At 37.4% G+C, this 22,669-nt stretch overlaps 1 long non-coding RNA gene across 1 annotated transcript; it reads right to left on the bottom strand.

Annotated features, from left to right (window-relative positions):
* Nucleotides 1–1,497: 1,497 nt before the first annotated feature.
* On the bottom strand, nucleotides 1,498–12,934 carry LOC139704322 (uncharacterized). The gene is made up of 2 exons (XR_011706303.1): nucleotides 12,454–12,934; nucleotides 1,498–2,117 (listed from the first exon to the last, which is right to left on the bottom strand). It is a non-coding gene; the product is annotated as an uncharacterized lncRNA (long non-coding RNA).
* Between the last annotated feature and the right edge of the window lie 9,735 nt (nucleotides 12,935–22,669).

The following is a 22,669-nucleotide window of genomic DNA, read 5'->3' on the forward strand; positions in this document are numbered from 1 at the left end:
AAATAAAAGAATTCTTTCTCTCTCTCTCTTCTCTCTCTCTCTCTCTCTCTCTCTCTCTCTCTCTCTCTCTCTCTCTCTTTCTCTCTCTCTCTCTCTCTCTCTCTCTCTCTCTCTCTCTCTCTCTCTCTCTCTCAAAAAAAAGATGGTGCCTGGAGCATTTCTCTTCCAGGAGCTCAGGTCCATGACATTGAATAGCGTGAACTTTTAATGGCACAATGGCACACCTCCATATCTCCAAAGTGGCGTGAACTCTCAGCCAATAAAGAAGTAAGAGCCCACTCCCCCCTGCTCCTCCTCATCCCCAATGAGCTGATAAATATCAACACCCTCTCCCTCTCCCTCTCCCCATCCCCCTCCCCCCTCTCCCCCCTTCCCTCTCTCTTCTTCCCCCTTCCCCCTTCTCTTCTGTGACAGGCCTCTCCAGTCCTGCTTGTTGAGTTTATGGAGATTTTCTGCCATTCCTACACAGATGATAAATCAAATCTTTTAAAAATGCTCTCTAGTTCTTGAAGAAAAATGAAATGAAATATGGGAAAATAGTCATTGATAATGTTGAAAGTGGAGTTTTGAGATGAAACAAAATTTCTCACTTTGCCAATTGCATCTGGGTGCTTGTCTCACAAATTTTGAAGAATAAAATCTATTTATTTAAGCAAGTTGAAATAGAACTCCCACCATGTGGGATGGGGAATGATACCAGATAAACTCATTTTTGTGTGCCATCTTAAAAGTTTACAGATGTTTTTCAGCAGACATGGAAAAAAAATATTTAAAATAGGTTTTAGGAAAGGCATCCTGACTACCATATGGGTTCATTTTCATCTTTTCCATGACCCATCTTTCCTCTTGCAACTTCACCACGGGACAAAGGACTTTGTTGAAGGTATTCCCAAAAGTGGGCATTAAGGTTTTTTTTTACATTTGAAATAGGCCTTAATGGTGCTCATTAACATATCTCCCAGTTAGCCTCCAGCTGTGTTAGAATGAGGTTCATTATCCTGATTACACTGTAATTTTACTATCCCTTCTATTTTATACTAATTCACTATGAAAAAAGAACCCTAGATTTGAATATGTGAACAGAGAGCTAGAAAACTAGAGGTTAATTCTCAGACCTAGGAAGAGTTAAGCTTAAGTTCTGGAATTTATATTGTTGTTCTGAATTTGTGATACTACTTCCCCTACATTAAAAAAGCTCAGGAGTCATGAGGAGCATTGAGTTAAAATCCAGCATCAGCAACTTAATGAGGCCCTAAGAAACTCAAAGGGACCCTGTCTCCATATAAAAATATTTTAAAAGGGCTGGGGAATGTGATTCAGTGGTGGAACACCCCTGGGTTGAATTATTCCTGGTACCAAAAAGAAAACAAAACACACACACACACACACACTGTCACGAGCAGCTTCTCAGCCTTGTCTGGTTACCAGGAGTTCCCTTCCGGATATCTGCACTGGACCCCGGACCGCGACGTACGCGAACACCAAGCACGAACTCGATTGCCTTTTGAAATGCTGGTTTATTCACACACCACACAAAGCAATACACGAGGTGGCTGGCACACAACTGCACGATCTTACTCTCAGGCGACGAGAGTTAGTTGTGGGCAAATACATGGAGTTTCCCTCGCGCTTATATACTCTATATGTTTTCAACAAACTTGTTTATGTCTAACTTATCTAACATAAGCACACTACCTAGTTACGTCATCAACTTATCTAACATGGGCATACTATCCTATAACCAAAACATGTTTACAACTAAAAAGTCACTTAGCCACTGCAAAGTCCAAAACAAGTCCAAACAAGTCCTTTTGCTGATTCATGTTGTTTATTCATCCTTGATGTTTACTCCTGTCATTCCACCCCCTTGATACGGAGGCGCCGATGGTACTGATGGTGCCGATGTATCAAAGCGACAAGTACGGTCCCCTGTCTTAGGTCGTCCATTCGGAAGTTGCCCGTCCTCGGGGAAACGTATGGGCTGTCGCGGCCCTCCAAACCAATCTTCTTCAGATTGGAAGATGCAATCCACGGCATCCATGCAGCCACCGACCACACAGGAGTGCAGAAAAGGATGAAGCATAGCACGAAACTCACAGCAGAAGGGAGCTTTCACTCTCGGAACGAAAAGTTGTTTCAATGGTAAATAAAGGTCCAAATCCAAATCCTTTACTAGCAATAAATCTATCACCAAATTGTGAACTATCATAAATGGGTAATTAACATCTTTTTCAGAGAATATCGGAATTGGAGTCATCCGGTCCTTCCTGAACAATAGGTCGTTCCTCAGCTTGCGTCCTAATATCCGTTTGATGATTATCTGGTCCACAGACATAGTTCCTCAAGAAATTCTATAATATTAACCAATCTTAGGTAAGTGTTGATGATAATCCACATATGTCCATAATTTAATAAAGTAAGGCTTACAAATGTTTCTTAAACAAATGTCAAATAAAGATCTAGGAACATATGTATTCCTCTGTCTGCATTGTGAATTGATTCTACACAACAAATCATCACCAAATAATAATGATCTATTATAGTTAAGCAAAATAAGTCCATTAACATAAAAAGCACCTGCATTAGATTGTAAGGTTAATAAATCATGATCAGACTTCATCACTTCAGTGAACAATCCAAATAAAGTCTTAACACACAAATGTATATCATGTCTACAATAAACATCACAGTGCGAATTAATATTAGGAATACAATTCCAGACATGATTTAAAAACACACATAAAGAAGGTACAATACCCTCTAGATGTTTATCCAGCGGACACCATGGTCCACTGCGTATTGTTACTAATCTACATAAAAAAGAAAAACGTTCCTGACCAAACAGTGTATATGCACTATATGAAAACCATGTATTTACATGAAATTCAATGCAAAGATGACAATTTGCGTAGTGCAACTGTTCAGAATAATTCTTCGATCTTTTCATCCTTCTCCTTCTTGGATTTAATTTTCTTAGTGCCTTTCGCTTCATGGTCCCTGTAATGTTGAAGTTTATCCATTTTAATGTAAGTTTTCTTTCCTGCAGACTTGTTAATCTTTAAACAAATCTTAATGCATAATACAAATAATACAAAACAACATACATATAGCAATCCTTCCTTAAGCCAATGGAAAGGGTTCCATCTCATAATGCAACTAACATCTGCATGAACTAATTTTCTAAAGAAACCTACAAAACTACAATCATAAGTATACTGAAAGTCACGCGGAATCAAGTATCCAGAATCAACTAACATTTTAACTTTATGAGTTTCACCTGAAAATCTTTGGAGAAGTTCAGTAGTTTGATTATGTACTGTCTCAATTTCCTTTCCTAATGAAGCATAAACGGATTTGGCTGCCTCTGTTGCTTTCATCATCTTTTTATATTCTTCTGACAGAGGTGGTTGGGGTACAAAAGAATGTAACCCAAAAGTATGATTAGACATATAAACCACCTGAGTCAGGACTCGTAAGTTTCGCGTAGCAGTAAAACTCTTAGACCTAAATAGATGTTTCTTAACAGTTAGATTCATATGTTCCATCATCATGACATTAGTATGTACATGACAACCAGCATTCAAACTTAAAGAATCACTATAAGAAATGTTTTGCCATCGTCGAACCATGTAAGGTTCAGGATAACAAGACAACATATTAAAATTCCCAAGATCTAACAAAGTAGCCTGAGGCATAGATATAGTTATATCAGAAGTCCTAGGTTCATCTGAGAAAAGATCATATGCTATAATAGTTGTTTTACCTATAGCATAAGTGGCTTCACTAGGCACATAATATGACATATTGTTCCATTTTAACCAATAAAACTTATCAAACGGTATTATCCAATCTTTACCAATTTTCTTCAGTATAGCCTTAGTTGGATATCCTATTACAACCTTAGATGTCGACATTTGCCATAAATTAATCATGCAAACACCAGTTTCACACCAAGAATCCTTTGTAGGATCTAATATGGTTATAGCTGATGCAGTTTCCATGCCTATGCCGGTTCTAAATAACAGTCTTATTTCTTCTAATCCCGCGGTGATCATTGCTTGCAGATGTTCACACTCCTGAGTTGCCTCCAATTGTTTCATACGTACATTCCATGATGCATCCATAGTCTCAATCACCTTACTTAGTGAATCAACATGGTGTTTCAAAAGTTCCTGTTCTGCAGAAAGTCTTTCCATAAGTAAAGATGCGGAGTGCAGATTTTTAGATAATTGTGAGATAACAAAGTTCTGTTTATTCTGAAGTCCTCGAAGAGCTGAAATTTCCACTCGAAGTTCCTCCGTCATTGCTCCAGCGATCGCTGCCCCCAAAGCTGCTCCGGCCAGGAAAGCGCCAATCGCTGCGAACTGCAGAGGTCTTCGTCCTGCTGCATTTCTTTGAACTGAATAAAACAAATCTGGCAACACAGTAGACTCAAAAGAAGGACATACAGTTTCACCTTTCAACAAATCACTAACAGACAATCGTAACACAATTGGCTGTATTTGTGGTTGTATCAAAAATCTAACTGGCTGATGTAATAAAGGTAAAAATCCTGGAGCCTCTAAAGTCTTCATAAAATTACCGTCCTTTTCCTTGCGTGGGAAGAGGACCGCTCTTGGGAAATGGGCAGTAACCCATCCCTTGGTTCCATTAAATCCTCCTCTATCGATTAAACAAGGATTCAAAGAGGTCGGTTCCATGTAGCATTTCTGCATATCCATCTTTGTACTATATATAATATGATTACCTGCATGTGCATCAAACACATCAGTATTATTATGTAAAACATCATGTGTTACAATATCATAAAGATTCCATTCATTGTCACTTCCTGGTAATAACATATACCAGTAATAAGGTAATTTTCCTGGATATATTTTACTAGACCAAGTAGAGAAATCCATTCCTTGTGTCAACCACCATTTCAGAGTTTTTCTATCTGCTATATCCACATGGTATCTAATTATAGTATCCCAGAGCTGTGCTCTAGGGCACCCGGTCTTCAATGACCAGTAGTCATCAGCATCTACCAGGTAAGTGTCTGTTTTGTAATTCACTAAAGTAACTTCATCCAAATCTGGTGGTACAAATTCAAGAGAATATACTGTTGGATGTAAAGTATAAGTCCTTGTTTGTTTCTGCTGATTGTCTAATACAGCGTTACCACCTTCATAATGTTTGGAAAAGTTTCCAGTTATATTCACATCAAGAGGGATATCATAGTATGTGGAATCATTATGCATAATAGACCTATGAATACCAATCACATATTGCCATGAATGTGGAAACCATCTGCAAGCAGATCTTTCCATAGCTAAACTAACATTTTTAGTGTCCACATAATTAGAATCAAATCCCATCGGGATTGACATATTATGGACATTCGCTCTGATTTTGTCATCACTCAAATTAAACACGGGAATCAAAGTCCCAAAGAAATCATCATAAAACTTAAAGGTACAGTCTTGGCATTTATAATAAGGCCACTTTGAAGACTCTCCTTTGGATCCATTATAAGTATAATCTATTTGCAAAAATGTGACATTATAAAAGTATTTATTCAAAATATCCTTGGGTGTGATAACCAATACAGGTTGCCAGGACTGATTATCAAACCTATGCCACGTATTATTCACCTCAAGATGCATATGAGAGGCATTCAAATATACAGCATGAAGAGGATTCTGTACACAATTTTGTCTGCTAAAATTATAACACCATGTCCAATTAAATATATTATAGTATTGTGTGTAGTTTTTCCACACTGTCTGGTTAACAATGTATTTGTCCACGGTGAATTTATAATCATGTAACCCTGGACTATGCACTCTCTGTCCCAATTTCGGGATATCCACAATCTCTGCGAGGTCCCATTCATTATTGGCATTTTTAAAAACATACCTCCTTGTTTTGTTTTCAAATAATAGCCATCCAGAGTGATTAAACATTCCAAATTCAGGATGTAATACCCCAGTCGTCCTGTAAGCTGGACCCAGCCTACAGGCCTGTGTGTGAATCTTATAAGTTACAGATGAATAATTACCAATTTTATAATAATATCTATATTGGCACCACTTAAGGAAGGTTGAATCAACAGGGAAGCAAACTCTACCAATAAATGCTTGTCCCTGTGTTCGGTTAAGCATATCTCCAAAAATGCTACGGATACAAACATACCCGATTTTATCCTGTAATTTAGGAGGCGCGGCCACTGGTTTAATCAAGTTATGGGTAAATGGCTGTGGTAAAGGGTCGGTCAACACAACAGGTGATCGCCAAGTGGCGGTACCTAAGGTATTGACTTTCCACCAGTTATCTATAGTAAGATAAGATTGGTTCCGTATTTCTAAGGATCTATCAGGATTCTGTAGGATCTCGAACTTTCCATATATAGGTAAATTAGGAAAATCCGCTACACAAGATACATAATGGGTATAATTCAAATGAGTTCTGCTTTGCACATCTTCAATATATATAGACATATTCCTTTGTTTAGTGCTCATGGAATCTAGATACTGCTGTAACTCTTTTGGACACCATGTCCCGTAGGGTTCAACTAAAACTTGCGGCCATCTAGGCAACGGTCTAGCTCCTTGTAAATGTCTAGGCAATCTTTTCCATTCATCCAACATTTCCTTAGAATCATTATATGGCAACAAATTTATCCCCAACGTAGTTGTTCGTGGGGTTGTAGTTGTAATTTCACCAGAACCTTTTTCTTCTCCATCATCATATGAAGAATAGTCATATTCTTCATATTCATAATCGAATAAATTATAATCATTCTGTTTGTTGGATACCCAAACCTGAAAAGGCAGTGATGCAACATCTTTTTCTGCTGCTTTTATACATGTAAAGTCATTCTCTTCTGTAGATTCCTCAAAAGTATATACAGTAAGGTTTGGATTATTAAGCACTGCTGCTGTAGCATTATAGCTCTTAACTAAAGGTTTGCCTCCAAGTTTCCTATAATAATACACAAAATGTGGCTTATAAGACCACATATCCATAATCCCAGGTACAAGATGACATCGGAGGGGGTTAGTTTCATATTTATTAGAAGTTCCTCCATCCGCACTAGATCTAAACATTGGGCTATATATCCCAACTGTATTGATGTCCCAAAAATGGTCACACTCCTTAGGTGCGGAGTGTTTGTTATAATGGTGACAAAATGCATAATTATGATAAAACAGATATCTAATAGCAGTAAAATTTTGTAGGAATTTGTTACTTCTCCAATATTGTGGTATTACTGCACAAGAATTATTACACTCTTGAAGTGAATGAGTGAAATTAATATAATTGAAGATCCAATCTTTGTAAGAATACTTGGTCAGGTTAATGTTCCTGATACCAAAATAATATGGAGTTGTAGTAGTAAAAGTAGTGGGAGTTGTAGTTTGATTTCCCATTACTGAATAGAACTGCAGGGCTATCAAAAGTAGCAAAAATAGCAAAAGTAACAAAGTCCTAGGTGCCATTACCAAAAACATAGTGTATAATTAAGTACATAACAGGGTAGCAAATCTCGTACCAACAATTTATGATTAAAACAAGTAGAACCATTCAAAAGAGCTGTCTGCCATTCGTTACAATGAAAATATCCACCCAAAAACAAGCAAGAATATACAATCAGGATAATAAAGCATATATTAAACCAAACACACAAACGTTTACCTAGTGACAACATCTTGGTTTTTTACTAATCTGAGGTCCCCTTTTCCAGTTGATACCCATAGGGTATTTCCTTGTCCGTGTGATACAATCTCACCTTTAATCACAGAGTTATCTTTTCTGTTACGTATCCACACCTTATATGGTCTTATATTATCTGGGTTTGGGTCCCCGTCTGCCTGCACATCGATGTCCTTTTGGAATGTTTCCTCAAAGGGTGATCTCCTGTGCAGTCTTTGCCTAGAATTAAGTTCAAAAACTGCAATCAGTATTGCCTTGTCAAATGGCACATCTTGTCCTATTTGCCACAATTTAGTCTTTAATAATCCATTGAACCTTTCAATATTTCCTGCTGCTTGTGGGTTATAGGCCAAATGAAAATCCCAATTAATTCCTAAAACGTCAGCTAATTTCTGAACATTTCTACCAGTAAAATGAGAACCCTGATCAGAAGTCACATTCCAAGGACATCCATATGCTGCACACCAGCTCCAAATAGTTTTCATAGTAGAGCTTTGATCTGCATGTCTACTTGCACATGCATGTCCCAATCCGGTACTACAATCTACCATAGTACACACATATTTTCCATTCTGCAAAGGACCAATATAATCAATTTGTACCTTTTCATTAAATCCTCTTGGTGACGGCCTATTATGGGGTGGATCCCTCCGGAAACGTTGTACCGAGGATGCGCATAATTCACATCCAGATATCGCATGTTTGCATGCTCCCCAGGTGACTTTTATATTTCTTCCTTGAAACCATTGGAACATTCCATGTGTTCCAATATGTCCTAATTCCTTATGCAATTGTCGGATCTCATCATCCGAAATATCAGCATTCAATTCAGGAAGTTTTATATGCCAATTTGGGTCACGTTTCAACCGAATCTTTGTATCTGTTCTATCTGATATTTTCCAAGGGGCCTTATTCACCAATTTTAGCCCTTCGGAGTCAAATTTACTCAATTTGTCTGCCACATTATTAAATTTAGATATTTCATCTGTACGTCCTGTGTGAGCATCAACGTGCGCTATCTTTACATGTATAGGTGCCTCCGCAAGAAATTTCCAAATATGTATTCCCCATACATCTTTTCCATTAATTTTATAATCAGATTCCTTCCACTTTGCAGACCATATGGCAATACCATTACAAACTGCCCATGAGTCCGAAAAAACGTGTATATACTTTTTCTTTTCATGGATAGATTGTTCAACGGCCAATTTTACTGCACAGAGTTCTGCTAACTGTGCTGAGGCATCCGAGCCTTCCTTCACTAAGATCTTTTTATCACTTGGTCGATATGCCACAGCTTTCCATTTAGTGACATTTCCTACTACTTTACTTGATCCATCTGTGAACCATGCATTTTTATGAGAAGCAACTGCCCCCCATTTTCCAATAGGTTGTGTCTTTGGTTGTTTAACCTCTACCGGTACTTTTACCATAGGCTGAGCAAAAACTAATTCTGATAACCTTAATGTCTTATTATTCCCTGACACTGTTGCATCATTAATTATAGTTAACAAATACCATTTCCATTTCAACACTTTTTGTTCCATGGGTAAATCTCTAAAGTCTTCCTCCTTAGTTCGTACCCAATCCAAAATTGGTATCTGAGTTCTTAATGTAACTATTCTATTAGTTAAAACAAAACCTAGGCTCTGTACCGCCGTATAAGCTGTCCACACTGTTTTTTCAAAGAAAGAGTACTTGTTTTCGGAAAAAGGAAATCTTTTGGAGTAAAACCCAACTGGTTTAGTCTGACTATTACTTTTAGTATATATGCCCCAATTTCCAAAGTCATTGGCATATATTATATCAATTATAATTTCTTCACCAGGTTGAGGTACATACAATTGGGTATATGTCTGAACATATTCCTTAACTAATTCTAGTGACTTTTTCTGTTCCGGTCCCCATACAAAGTCCGCAGCTTTCCTGCATACCCTGTGTATTGGAGCCAGAATCATTTGCAAATATGGAATATGTAATCTCCAATATCCCAAAATGCCCATCACCTGCTGAGCCTCTGTCTTGGTTTTTGGTGACTGTAAAGCCAAAATCTTATTTATCACCGCATCCGGAACCTTAGGTCCTTCTGTAGTCCACACCACCCCCAGATACTTAACTGACGTGGCTGGACCCTGAATTTTATCAGGATTGATGGACCATCCTTTTGACTTCAATAATGTAACTACCTCGTCCTTTACCTTATTTAATTCGGTCATATCTTTCCCAGCAATTAATATATCATCTACATATGACCATAACTTAGTAGTTCCTTTATCTTGAAAATCCTTTAACGTTTCTTGTAAAGTTACATGTGCTATAATTGGGCTATTTTTATATCCTTGTGGTAACCTCTTAAACCTATATTGTACTGATTCCCAAGTGAATGTAGTCAATTCTCTACTCTTAATATCTAATGGGATAGCGAAAAACATATCACTCAAATCTATAGCACAAAAACAAGTAGGTGAAAAATTCCTAATTTGAGCATAAATAGACTCTACATCTGGAAGAGTACCTGGCATAGAGGGGGTTACTTTATTTATATTCCTATAGTCTACCGTCAATCTCCACTTGCCATTAGGTTTCATAACAGGCCATACTGGACTGTTATATTTAAATGATGATGCCTTTTCTATTATATCTTTTTCCAACATTTCCCTTATTGTGGCGCTAATCTCTTCATGTCCTCCTTTAATAGGATACTGTTTAGTAAACACTGGTGGAGTATGGGGCAATTTTACTGGATCAATCTTTACTTGGCTTAAAATTTTTGTTTCAAAACACTTCAATCTCTTCAAAGGTAACCATTCACCATATAATAACCTGAGTTCCTGAATTCCTAATACTCCATGTGGAACTTTGCCTACCAATACTTGTATTGTATAATCCAAATCATATATTTTAAATGTTACCCATTCTTTTCTCATTTCTGCCCTATGTCCAGATACTCCTTGTACTATAACTTTTTCCTTAGCTGGTTTATTATTTACAAAATCATCTCTGACTATTGTTACCTCGCTTCCCGTATCTATCAGGAAGGAGTCTGTATATTCTTGATTATCAACTATAAATTTTAATTGTATGAACGGCCGGGTGTCTGGCTGTTTTGCCATCTGGGTGTTCCAAACCTCGGCATTGTTAAACCAAACCTTCTTCTTTGGCCCTGCACCTGATTTCCTCGCGGTACCGGCCTTTGTGGCTTCATTCTGCTTCCTATCTGACTGTTGTTTACAGCAACATTTCCTTGTGTCCAGGCTTGTCCTGGTCGCACCTTTCTCCAGTCTTTGCCATTTCCCAACATATTTCTGTTTCTTGGGAGGCTCCGCTGGCCAGGCGGGCCTCCCAAATGGAAGTTTTTTGTCTGGAAACATTGACTGTTCCCATTTGTCTGGTAGCATTTAATATTTCCGTTACCATTTGTTGGAAAGCAGACTGGGTTTCGGGCTTTAGCTTGAAATGACATTGCAGCTTGAAATGACATTTTGTGCTCTTGTTGTAATTCTCGATGTTGCTTTAAGAACTCAACTACATCCCACAGGGTGTTGGCTCCAGCTAGCATGGTTGCCAACATCATTCTATGCTGTTCTGGTGCTCCTTTTATAATTATTCTCCTAAGCGCGGCTGTTAAGTGAGCACTTAAAGGGGATCCTTGAAACTGATTATAAATTTTGCTAAAAATAGCTAACTTCTTTACTATCTTAATCCCTTCACTGGGATTCTTCCACTGTACCTGGCCTTCAAAGACACCCCAATCTATATGTGGGATGGCCTCTGCCCAGGCTATTGCAATCCAATCCCAAAGTGTGCGTACCCTGTCAGGTTCCTCTTGTATAATCTTTACCAAAGTGTCCGCAACACTCGGATTGTCTATCTGGATATTAACCACCTGCATCTCCTTGCCTGCGAGTCTTATAGACTCGCCTCCCTTACTATGAATTGTAAACAAAAAGTCTCCGTCGGTCTGACCTTTCTGTGAAAAATCTTGCCTTAACTGAACCATTTCAGGTCTAGTTAAGTCCCTAGTTTCAATAACTTGTTCCAACCCATCTGGGCGTCCCCGTCCGGGTGTGGATGTTTTAATTACTGAAACTGGCATGCTGGCCTTATCAGGAGCTTCCAGTTGGTTCAATATGTCTTTCAAAAATGGGTTATTACTTCCATTTTTAAGGGCTTCTTTTACTAACCTTTTGCCTCTTAGCCTGTCATCATCTATATCATCTATAATTTTACATAATATTCCCGGGATTTCTTTCTTGTCAGCCCGTTCCATTATGGGCTTGACGGTCTGAGGATTACTTAATGTTACCTCAACTGTGGTTCCTTTCTGGAACTCAGGCATCTTTGCCTGAACAATTCTTTCAATACCTCGCCATGGCGATTGAGATTTTAATTCCTTTTGCTCGAGCTTTATTTTTCCTATTCTACATTTCTGCCTAAATCCTTTTATTACTTCCTTGAAGCCCATGTTGCTATTTTTAAGAGGATCCTCAGTTTAGCTATATGAATTTTCCAAGCAATAAACCCGTTTGTTTCTATCTTATAAGGTATCTGACTTATTCCCTGATGCCAGCTATATAGTGCCCAATTTTCTATCCTTTCCTTAAGCCACCCCATGCACAGGGACCACCGTCCTCCTAAGGATTTTGGTGGGCGCACTCCCCTTTCATTCCACCTTCAGCCTAGACGCCAGACGATCACGGTCATTCTAGGTTTTCAGTAGAAGAAATTGTGCATTGCCATGTGGGTTATATTTACCTGCTCCGGAGCTCTTCTTCCGTATCCTGCCGACTACGCCAACTGTCACGAGCAGCTTCTCAGCCTTGTCTGGTTACCAGGAGTTCCCTTCCGGATATCTGCACTGGACCCCGGACCGCGACGTACGCGAACACCAAGCACGAACTCGATTGCCTTTTGAAATGCTGGTTTATTCGCACACCACACAAAGCAATACACGAGGTGGCTGGCACACAACTGCACGATCTTACTCTCAGGCGACGAGAGTTAGTTGTGGGCAAATACATGGAGTTTCCCTCGCGCTTATATACTCTATATGTTTTCAACAAACTTGTTTATGTCTAACTTATCTAACATAAGCACACTACCTAGTTACGTCATCAACTTATCTAACATGGGCATACTATCCTATAACCAAAACATGTTTACAACTAAAAAGTCACTTAGCCACTGCAAAGTCCAAAACAAGTCCAAACAAGTCCTTTTGCTGATTCATGTTGTTTATTCATCCTTGATGTTTACTCCTGTCACACACACACACACACACACATTAAAAAAAAAAACCCTCCATAACAAGCTCTAAAAGTACAATCTCTCTTGTGCATGGAAACAACAAATGAAGTTGGGGTTCTCTTCAGATAATTATTCCAGTCTTCACCACACAATGTGGGAACATGCTGGACTCATGGCACATGGATGCCCACAAAGGGCTTTAGAGACAAGCTGAAAACACCATACAATTATCCAACAAAATGCCCAGGTTTTTAACTGCTGATCTAAGCTTCACTAGACTAGTAAGGGTCGGGGATGGAGGTTTATCTGCCACAGAGACCCACTGAGGAGTCCTGTGAATATGGCCTCAGGCCTGAGCCTACACAACTCTATTTTAAAAATTCTAGTTTCAAACCTGCAGTCTCACCAGGCACACACAAACAGAGCACTCCAGTATGGCCTCAAACAAGTTTTTTCCCCTCAACCTGATAAATAGAGTGAAGCCCCTGGCAGGCTCTCCTAGCCTGATAAGAGAGAAAGGCATAAATATCAGGGTGGAGACCACCAGACAAGATGTTTCTGACCCCAGGGTAAATGATAATGATAAACCTGGTGGTAGCTGAAGAAGATTGCAAGGGGGGTCAAAAAGCCCAAAATTTTATGTAAATAATAGAGCTAATGAACAGTGATTCAGCCAGCCAAAACAAGGATGCACTTGAGATGGAGAGCCTGATGAGGACCTGACACCCCATTAGTTGTCTTCATTTCCTGATCCTCTGCATAATACTCACCACTCTCCAACTCTATGCCCTTGTCTGGACCCTGGTGAGAGCTGCAACTTCTCCCTATGATTCTCTCCTCAACCAGTCATCTGCTCCACACTAGGAAAGCCCTGCCTTGGTTTTTGTCATGATCACCCTGGTCTGAGTGAGTTTGCATATGCTGGACATAAAGCCTAAGGCTTGAGACTTTTGAACTTAGCATGCAGAGGGAATGTCTGTAATTAGCCTGTCATTATTACGTGTGCTTTGCAGTGCTTAGAATTAATTTATAATTGTTAGCTCTGAATGGATTATGTCTATTGCAGTACCTAGCATTAAAAATTGTTGTTTTCTTGATTAAGAACCTATAGAGTGAAATTATGTTGAGTAATTGAATGAATAAAGCATTGAAAGGGGCAGAAGTGCATGGAAATTCTTTATTTCTCTCCTGTACTGCATATATCACAATTGTTGCCCCCTCATAACAAGTCCCTAGCCCAAATTTTCATTTTCCACCATTGCCACTCTTGCCAGCTTCAAACAACCTACTTATCCAGTCTCAAGATAACAAGGCACACTTATCATTTTCTTGCTTTCAGGGTTTTCAGAGTTCTCCCTGTGATTTGTTTTCAGCTTCTTCTTAGCACAGAAATTTAGGCTCCTGATCCATGACAGAAAGCCTACAAAATGATTAAAAGAATGGCACCTAAGGGACTATTGGACAAGTCTTCAGGCACTGACTCCAACCTAAGCCAAGTGGGCCCAGAATCAAGTCCAAAAGGCAAGCTGGTCCATTTTCATTGTTAAAAGACTAAGGATCAGGGCTGGGAATATGAACTTAAATAAAAGAAATTAAAATACTGCTTATAAGATATCTGCTGTTTTCCAGATATTCACTGTACCACATATGATTAAAACCTGACATTTTCCCTCCACTGGGTACATTGTTGTCTATAACTGTATAAGAAGTCACTCTAAAACTTACTAGTTCACATTTGGATTGAACTGCATTCATCTGCAATATTTTTCTGCATATGTTTAGCTGTTAAGATTACTGAACTTCAGAGGGTGATCTGGCTGCCAAAAAAAAAGCACCCTGAATCTTCTTCACATGATATCTCAGAATCTAATAAATTAAGGTGAGCTTGTTCTCATTGAGGAGACAGTGTTCTAAAAGCAAAAGCAAAAACATTAAAAAATATTTCCTGACTAGGTACCTGACTAGTACCCTTTCATAGCCACAACTTTATAAAAGCCATAAAAAAAGAAGAAGAGCCCTGACCCAAACTTTGTAGAATGCATTCTGCATTTGGCTAGAGTAGGAGTAAAATCGCATTACCAAATTTCTGTACACAGATAAGGCTAAAGGACCCATGATATTATGTCACTAATTCTGCCTTTTGTAATAGATGAAGTTAATACAGCTGTTCAGTGTAAAAAATATTTTCAAAATCCCACAAGTACTGTGTGTGTGTGTGTGTTTATATGAGTGTAGTGCTGGTGGTTAAACTGAGAGAATTAATAATCCTGAGCTATATCCTCAATTTTTTTCTTTTCTTTTTTTTATTTTGAAACAGGATCTTACAAAGATGCTTTGTTGTGTGCCCACATTTTTTAAGTACATACCAAGATCAAATATGCCTGACACAAAGGCAAAACTTACCTCCATCAGAAGCCATGATTCATCATTATTTTTAAGTAGTGACATTTTTAAGTAGTGACATGTATTCAAAAAGGGGAGGGGGGTTACACACATATGTGGCTCATGTCAGCAATCTTAATAATTTGGGAGACTTAAGCAGAAGAATCACAATATCAAATTCAGCCTAAATAATATGAGAGGGCCCTAAGAAACTAAGCAAGAATTTGTGTGAAAACTAAAAATAAAATAAAATACAATTTAAAAAGCCTGATGATATAGGGGTTTAGGAGAACTACCCTGCGTTAAGTATTCATTCCTCTCCCCTTAAAAAAAAGAAAAGAAAGAATAAAAAAAAAGAAAACCAAAATTTTTACATCTGATGAACTTTTTATTCAATGGGGATAATATGTTTGAGAAAAACATCTAAAGCTAATAGCAAGGATTTAAAATAAACTTGGGAAATTGCTGAAAATTGAATTGAAAAATCAAGAACAAGCAATATTTTTAAAATTTCTTATCAGGAGAAATTTGAAAACAGCCATATTTCATTTCAGTCATGATGAAAATGCAGGATGCTATGGAAACTGCAACAAAAGGACTGTATCTGTATCACAAAAGTTTTGTAAATGGACAATATGAAACACTACATTAAAAAAGTGAGGGTGAGACAACATTAAGGCCATATGTGTAATCTAAAATAAATAATATACTAAATCTCCACTATATGAATTTTATCTGAGAGTATGTCTACAAAACAACACAATACCCCTTGCATAAAGCAGAGGATTTGTGATAGTCTCAAATTTAAAATGATTTCACATCTGTGGCTGTTGTGCAGGAGCTTATATCAAAAAAGCAAGGTTTCGGGCTCAAGCAGTTGAATGAAGATGTGAGGAACTTTTGGGATGGTAGGCATGCTACTTTTGAAGGCAGCAATAGCCCATAACCAAACTCTAGCTTCTATCCCTCAGCCCCCCAAATTATGAAAATAGAACTTTTTTTTATGCAGGTCAGACAAAGAAGGCATATCAACAACATTTTACTGATGTAAGAGCATGCTCACAAACAAATGTTTTTGACCTTGAGTACATAGATTGAATATGAGTGTTTATGACCTTGGTTACTTGCTAAAAATACAGCCCTCTGGAAGCCTGGCCAGGTACTAACATACTTGGTCTTTTTTTGTCCTTAAATGCCTCATGGCATTGAGCATTTTACAACTTCAACTGTAAGGAGCAATGCTAACCTCTCCATTCTTAAGGTGCAACACAGAACGCTGTTTATCTCTAATTCTTACAGACAAAAAATAATAATCTTGCTCTCTTGCCACCTGGGTAAATTATTTTTAAAAGTCCACCAGTTCTGCTTAACAGGTAAAATGGGGTAAACTTTAATACCTGGGCTGGCCATGCCAGTTGTTCACTGGAGCCATTGGCTGCTGTTGTTTCATTTTATGCATCATCCATTGACTGGACTTGAAGGCCTTTATCCTTCTTCTTCTCCACAGACTCAATCATCACAATGGAGAAGGTTGATGGGTATTTTCAAAATACAGAGATCTTACTCTCCTGGATATACTTTGGATTCCTATACTTCTTGATTATTTTGCAATTTCTCATTCTGGTAGTCTCTCATACACTTGCATCAGTTTTTGCTGTCAGATCTATAGAAACCATTCATCCCATGGCCACAGCAGCTGCACATGACTCATTTGACTACTTCTCCAAATCATCTATGCCACTGCTGCCACTTTTTTCTTTGGCCAAGGGCTGAGGCCTGGGCTTCAGCAGTTCATTGATAGTTCAACTTCCAAGGTTTGTGTTTGCACACAGTGCAGTCAGAATCCTTATTTCTGTTTACAAGGAACTAATCCCACTATGTAACAGCTCTCCACAGGAGTTCACTGTAATTGGACTGAGGCAACAAAGTGTTGTATGCTTCTTTGTGTCCATAGGTGCCACTACTCCCCTAAAAATCTCCATTAATCTATCAGGACTGAGATATCTCTCACCTGCAAATATCCTAAAGACTATGCGAGTTGCTGTGTGGGAGTTGAGACCCAGGATGTAAAATTTTGGTCTCTAGCAATTGAGAGATGTGAGGAAGAGTTGGAAGTGTAGTCATGCTTATGCAGAGGTAACAATAGCTCCAGGTAGCCCAGAGCATTCAGCCCTCAGAATCCTGCATCATTCCATAGACCCTTTCATATATAGGCCAGAAAACAAAGGTGCATGATCAATATTTTACATAGTGAAGACATGCTCAGAAAAAAAATGTTTATGACAATTAATGTATACACTTAATCAAGGTATTTGTTACTTAAATAAATGATAATAATACTTATAATCATCATCATCATAATAATAACAATAACCTTTTGGAAGCATCAACAACAGAATAGCTATAGCCATGTTTGGCCTTTCCAATGATCCACTCTTATAGGTTTCATCATCAAAAAATCTACACACCTGAAGTCTTCTGCAATGATCTATTAGCAAGGAGGTAAGAGCTCTGCATCCACAGGCTTCAAAAAATATGCTGTATTGTGATATGACTAGAACACAATCCCCCTGTCTAGGATTACTAAAAGCCATCTCCAGATGGTATCTAAACAAGCTCATCATTCTTGCAACTTATCATTGATCAACTGCTGTGTGGCTGCATCTAAAGATATCATATGTATTGAAGTCATACTGATATTATTATATGGCAGAAACCCATTCCTGTGCTTCTGATAACAAACCAACTGCTATGTGATTTTGCAACACAACTTTTTGTATTTGATATTTTTCTTGATTAACTAGAGTTAGAGCCTGCTTTAAAAGATTTAAGGTTTGGTTGTGTACTCTGTATCTTATTCACCAAGGTTACATAAAAATAAAGAAAATAACTCATCCTCATGAGTTTAAAATTTTATTTATCATATAGTCTTCTCTTTAGCTATAAGCACACCATAATTTTCCATAGGCTGTATGGTTTGAACCTAGTATCCTAATAATGCCAGAAGAAAAACCAGAAGTTCAAACATATTGAGTAACATTTTCAAATTAAATCAAGTTTAGGCAGTAAATAATTGTCTGGATAAAATGGAGATCAACAGACTGTTGACTATAATAGATAATGTTACCTTCAGTATACATTGAAATATGGGTTTCAATATTTAAACCTTAGGAATTAAGCCAGAATTAATAAAGGGGTGATTATAACAGCTGCTTCTCTGCTTATCATTTCAATTTTGCCTATTCATAAACCAGGAAACAAGAGCCAATATCGTAATGTATGTCTGCAATTTCAGTGACTTAAGAGGCTGAGGAAGAAGGATTTTAAGTTCAAGGCTAGACTCAGCAACTCAGTGGGGCCTTAAGCATCTTAGTAAGAACTTGGCTTGTCTTTAAAAACAAATGGGCTGGAGATGTGATTTATGATAAAGTGTTCTGAGTCCAGTCCTTGGTACAAAAAAATATTCTGCTTTATTGTGCCACTATCTAACTTCTAAGACAATAATGAAAGACTGATAATTCATGTAGTCTAGAGGGTGTGAGTTGTGGCTTTGGGGTCACAGATAATTGATCCTGAATTCCAGTAAAGTTGCTTAATATTCAGTAGACCTTTCAAATATTCTTTCACACTGAACAGCTATGTAAACCTCATCAATTACAAAAAGCAGAATGATACCGAGTGTCAACATATTAGCAATTCTTTAGCCCTATCTGTATACATAAAGTTGACAATGTGTTTTTACTCCTCTTGTAGCCAAAGTGCAGAGTATATTTCCCAAATTTTAGATCTGAGCTCTTATTTTTTGTGAGTGACTTATGTAAATCTGTGACTATGAAAGTGTATTAGTCAGGAAACACTTTGAATACTTTTTTTTTACTTTCATAACACTGTCACCTCCATGAGAATGAGCCCACCTTAATTTATTTGATTCTGAGAAGAAGGGTGCTTTTTTTTGGCAACCATATCTCCCTCTGAAGTTCAGTAACCTTACCAACTATCACCTAATGCAGTAAAAAGATCCCATATGAACCCAGGCTTAATTGATGATAAGCCAACACTTGAGACAATAATTTTTATACGGTTTCTTCTTATTCAGTGATAGATATCTACTTCACTAAACATGGGCTGAATGCCAGGATTCAATCACATGTGGAACAGAAGTTATGTGAAAAACATAATGTGCCTTATAGGTACTGGTTAAATTTTTATTAATTTAAATATAAACTTTAATCTCTTGACAGGCTTTATTGAATCATATGGAAATATGTATAGACTTCTATTCCTTTAATGTTTGATGATATTCTCAGAGTACCCCATACTAAAGAAGAAAATTGAAATAACAACCCTGCATTAGGCTAAATACAAAACTGCAAAATAATTTTTTTAAATGTCTAGACTCTAGTTTCTGGGTTACTGATGATCTGATTACCTAGAGTCTTCTCTCCAGGTATATCAACCTCTTTTGGTTAAAGTATGCTATCTAAAATGAAAATGGACCCGTGCCCAGAATCCTGTGAGAAACAGTTTCCACTTTTGTACACTTCTGAGTTGTAGATGGCTTCTCTCTCAAAGTGCAGAGTCTCTCCTGTTCTTTGGCCCTGAGAGAATGTTGTTTGGTATGTTTATTCCATAACCTATGACACAGAACTGAGTTGTCCATTTTTTTCACCTTGCTGAGGTCAGGGTATTTATGAATCTCAAACATAGAATATAGCTGTGGTGAACATAGATATCCCTGAGACGTCAAGAGTGAATTTTAGGATGAAGCTTGAAAAATACATTTATTTATTAGTCAATTTATATTTTCAAAAATAATAATATTTTGGATATAGTGGTTTAAATTATTAAATTGATTTAACCTGTCCTTCTTAATTTTTATTATGAATACTAGAAATTTTTAAATTATACTAATGCATTATATTGTTTTTCCCTCTGGGAAAATATTAATGCCTTAGGACATTGCTTAGAGGGTTAAAATAAAATTTGCTTTCTCATAAGACCAGACAGAACAAAAGTTAAATGAAATTTTATAGTAATTTTGATAAAATTTTTATTCATAAAAATATATATTTTGGGTGTGTGGGAGATCTTGCCTCTTGGTTTTATTTTCCCCATTGGGTTTCTCCCCACTGAAATTAAGTTTTCATCACATGAGAAGAACATCATATAGTCTTTTACCTTTCCCCCTCTCACTAAGGTGTGTCTGTAGAGTTTAAGAGTGGTGAGGATAATACAAATGATGAGAAGTGATGAGATGTCATTCCAAGTCCTCATCAGCCTCCCCAGCTCAAGTGCATTTTTTATTGAGCTGGCTGAACATCTGTTCATTTGCTCTACTCTTTATACTAAATTTTGCAGCTTTTTTACCCTTTTTTCAATCCTTGTTAGTTACCACCAGATTTTTCCATGACATCATTTACTCTAGGGCCAGAAACATCTGGTCTGGTGGTCTGCACCTTGGTCTTCTCACCCTTCCCTCTTATTAGGTGAGGACAACCTGCCAGAGGCCTCACTCTGTTTATGGTGAGGGGAAGTGATTTGTTTATGTCTGAAGGAAATACTTCAGGGCTTCTTTAGGCATGCCTGGTGGGACTGCATGTTTCAAACTGAAGTTTTTAAAATGGAGTTTTTTTTTAGGCCAGGCCTAAGGCCATCCTCACAATAGTGTAGTTAATTTGTCCAAAATTAAGGTGTTTTTTGTTTGTTTCTTTAATGTATTTGTCCTCAAGTGAATTTTTTTCATTTTTCTTCTTTTTTTTTTTTGGTACCAGGTATTTAACTCAGGGGCACTGAGATACATCCCCAGTCCTTTTTTGGTATTTATTTAGAGAGAGGGTCTCAGTTAGTTGCTTAGTGCCTTGTTTTTGCTGATGGTAGCTTTGAACTCATGATACCCATGTATAATTCTTCTGTGCCACAGGGGTTATGGCCTGTGCCACCAAGTTTGCTTTCAACTGAGCTTTTAAATATGTAAAACCACTTTATTAAAGTGACATTTAGAAGCATTCCTAATATTCAAGCAAACTCCTTAGACCTGGTATGGCAGGAACTAAAAGTGGAACTGGACTTTAATTTAAATAACAAGAAAGTTGAATTGCAAGGGCTTAATTAGAACACAGATAATTAGAAGGTTACAGGCCATAGCACTCTTGTACTTGTTTAAAATAATTTTTTTCTTAGTTGTGGATGAACAAAATATATTTTTATTATTATTATTATTATTATTATTATTATTATTATTATTATTATTGTTATTAATGTGGGTCCAGTATCAAACAGACTGCCTCATGCATACTATCCAAGTACTCTACTACTGAGCAACAACCCTAAATCCTTACCTGGTATTTTTTAAAATATTTATTTATATTTAATTTTTTTATATGGGACGCTGAGAATTAAGCTCACGGCCTCATATATGCTAGGCAAGCACTGTACCACTGAGCCACACCTTCAGCTCTTTCCTGGTACTTTTTAAATACCTGTTTTACATAAATTTTAATTAGTAGCTTTAACCCTTTTCCAACATCTGTTTGGATTAAATCAATAACCTAGAAATCAGTGAAGCAAAGTCTAGTTTTATCTCAAACTCTGATTTTACTTCCTCTTTCTTCCCCAGACCAGACACCTTATCACAGTGTCTGAATTAAGATTCTCCCTTGAAGAATTTACTGTATGTTGTCCACATTCCAAACTCCAAAATTTACGTATTCCTTAATTTTGGAAAAGTCTTACAGAATTTTTCCGGAGGTACCAAAATTTCTTGGAGTACTCAGAAAAATCTGTATCTGAGTCTTGCCTTTTAGGGAGCAGTTTAAATTATAAGTATGCAGCCTTTAAGGCAAGTAGATGGATGATCTGCAGCTGGAAGAAATCTTTTAATCAATACCTTGCATCTAAAAGGCACTTCATTTGATTCCTTTTATTAGATACTGTGAATAAACCTACAATAAAAATGGAAGTGAAGTAATATCTTTAACAAAAGTGTTCCAATTTCTTTAGATATTTATCCAGAATTATAATTACTGGGTTATAGGGCATTTTTTAAACCAAGAATTGTTATTGTTATTTATTTTTACTTATTTAGGCACTTTACCACTGTGTTACATCCCTATTTTTTTTAATAAGACAGGATATCACTGAGTCACTTAAGCCATTGCCAAGTTTCTGAGGCTGGTCTTGCCTTTAAGTTCCTCCTGTTTCATCCTCCCAAGCCACTGAGAGTACAGACATTCACAATGATACCCTGCTTCAAAAAAAATTATTATTAGTGGATTATATGGCATTTTTATTTTGAGCTCTTAAGAACAATTATAGGGGCTGGGAATGTGGCTCAAGCGGTAGT

The sequence above is a fragment of the Marmota flaviventris genome, unplaced genomic scaffold (genome assembly GCF_047511675.1).
Source record: "Marmota flaviventris isolate mMarFla1 unplaced genomic scaffold, mMarFla1.hap1 Scaffold_49, whole genome shotgun sequence".
Taxonomy (NCBI): Eukaryota; Metazoa; Chordata; class Mammalia; order Rodentia; family Sciuridae; genus Marmota; species Marmota flaviventris.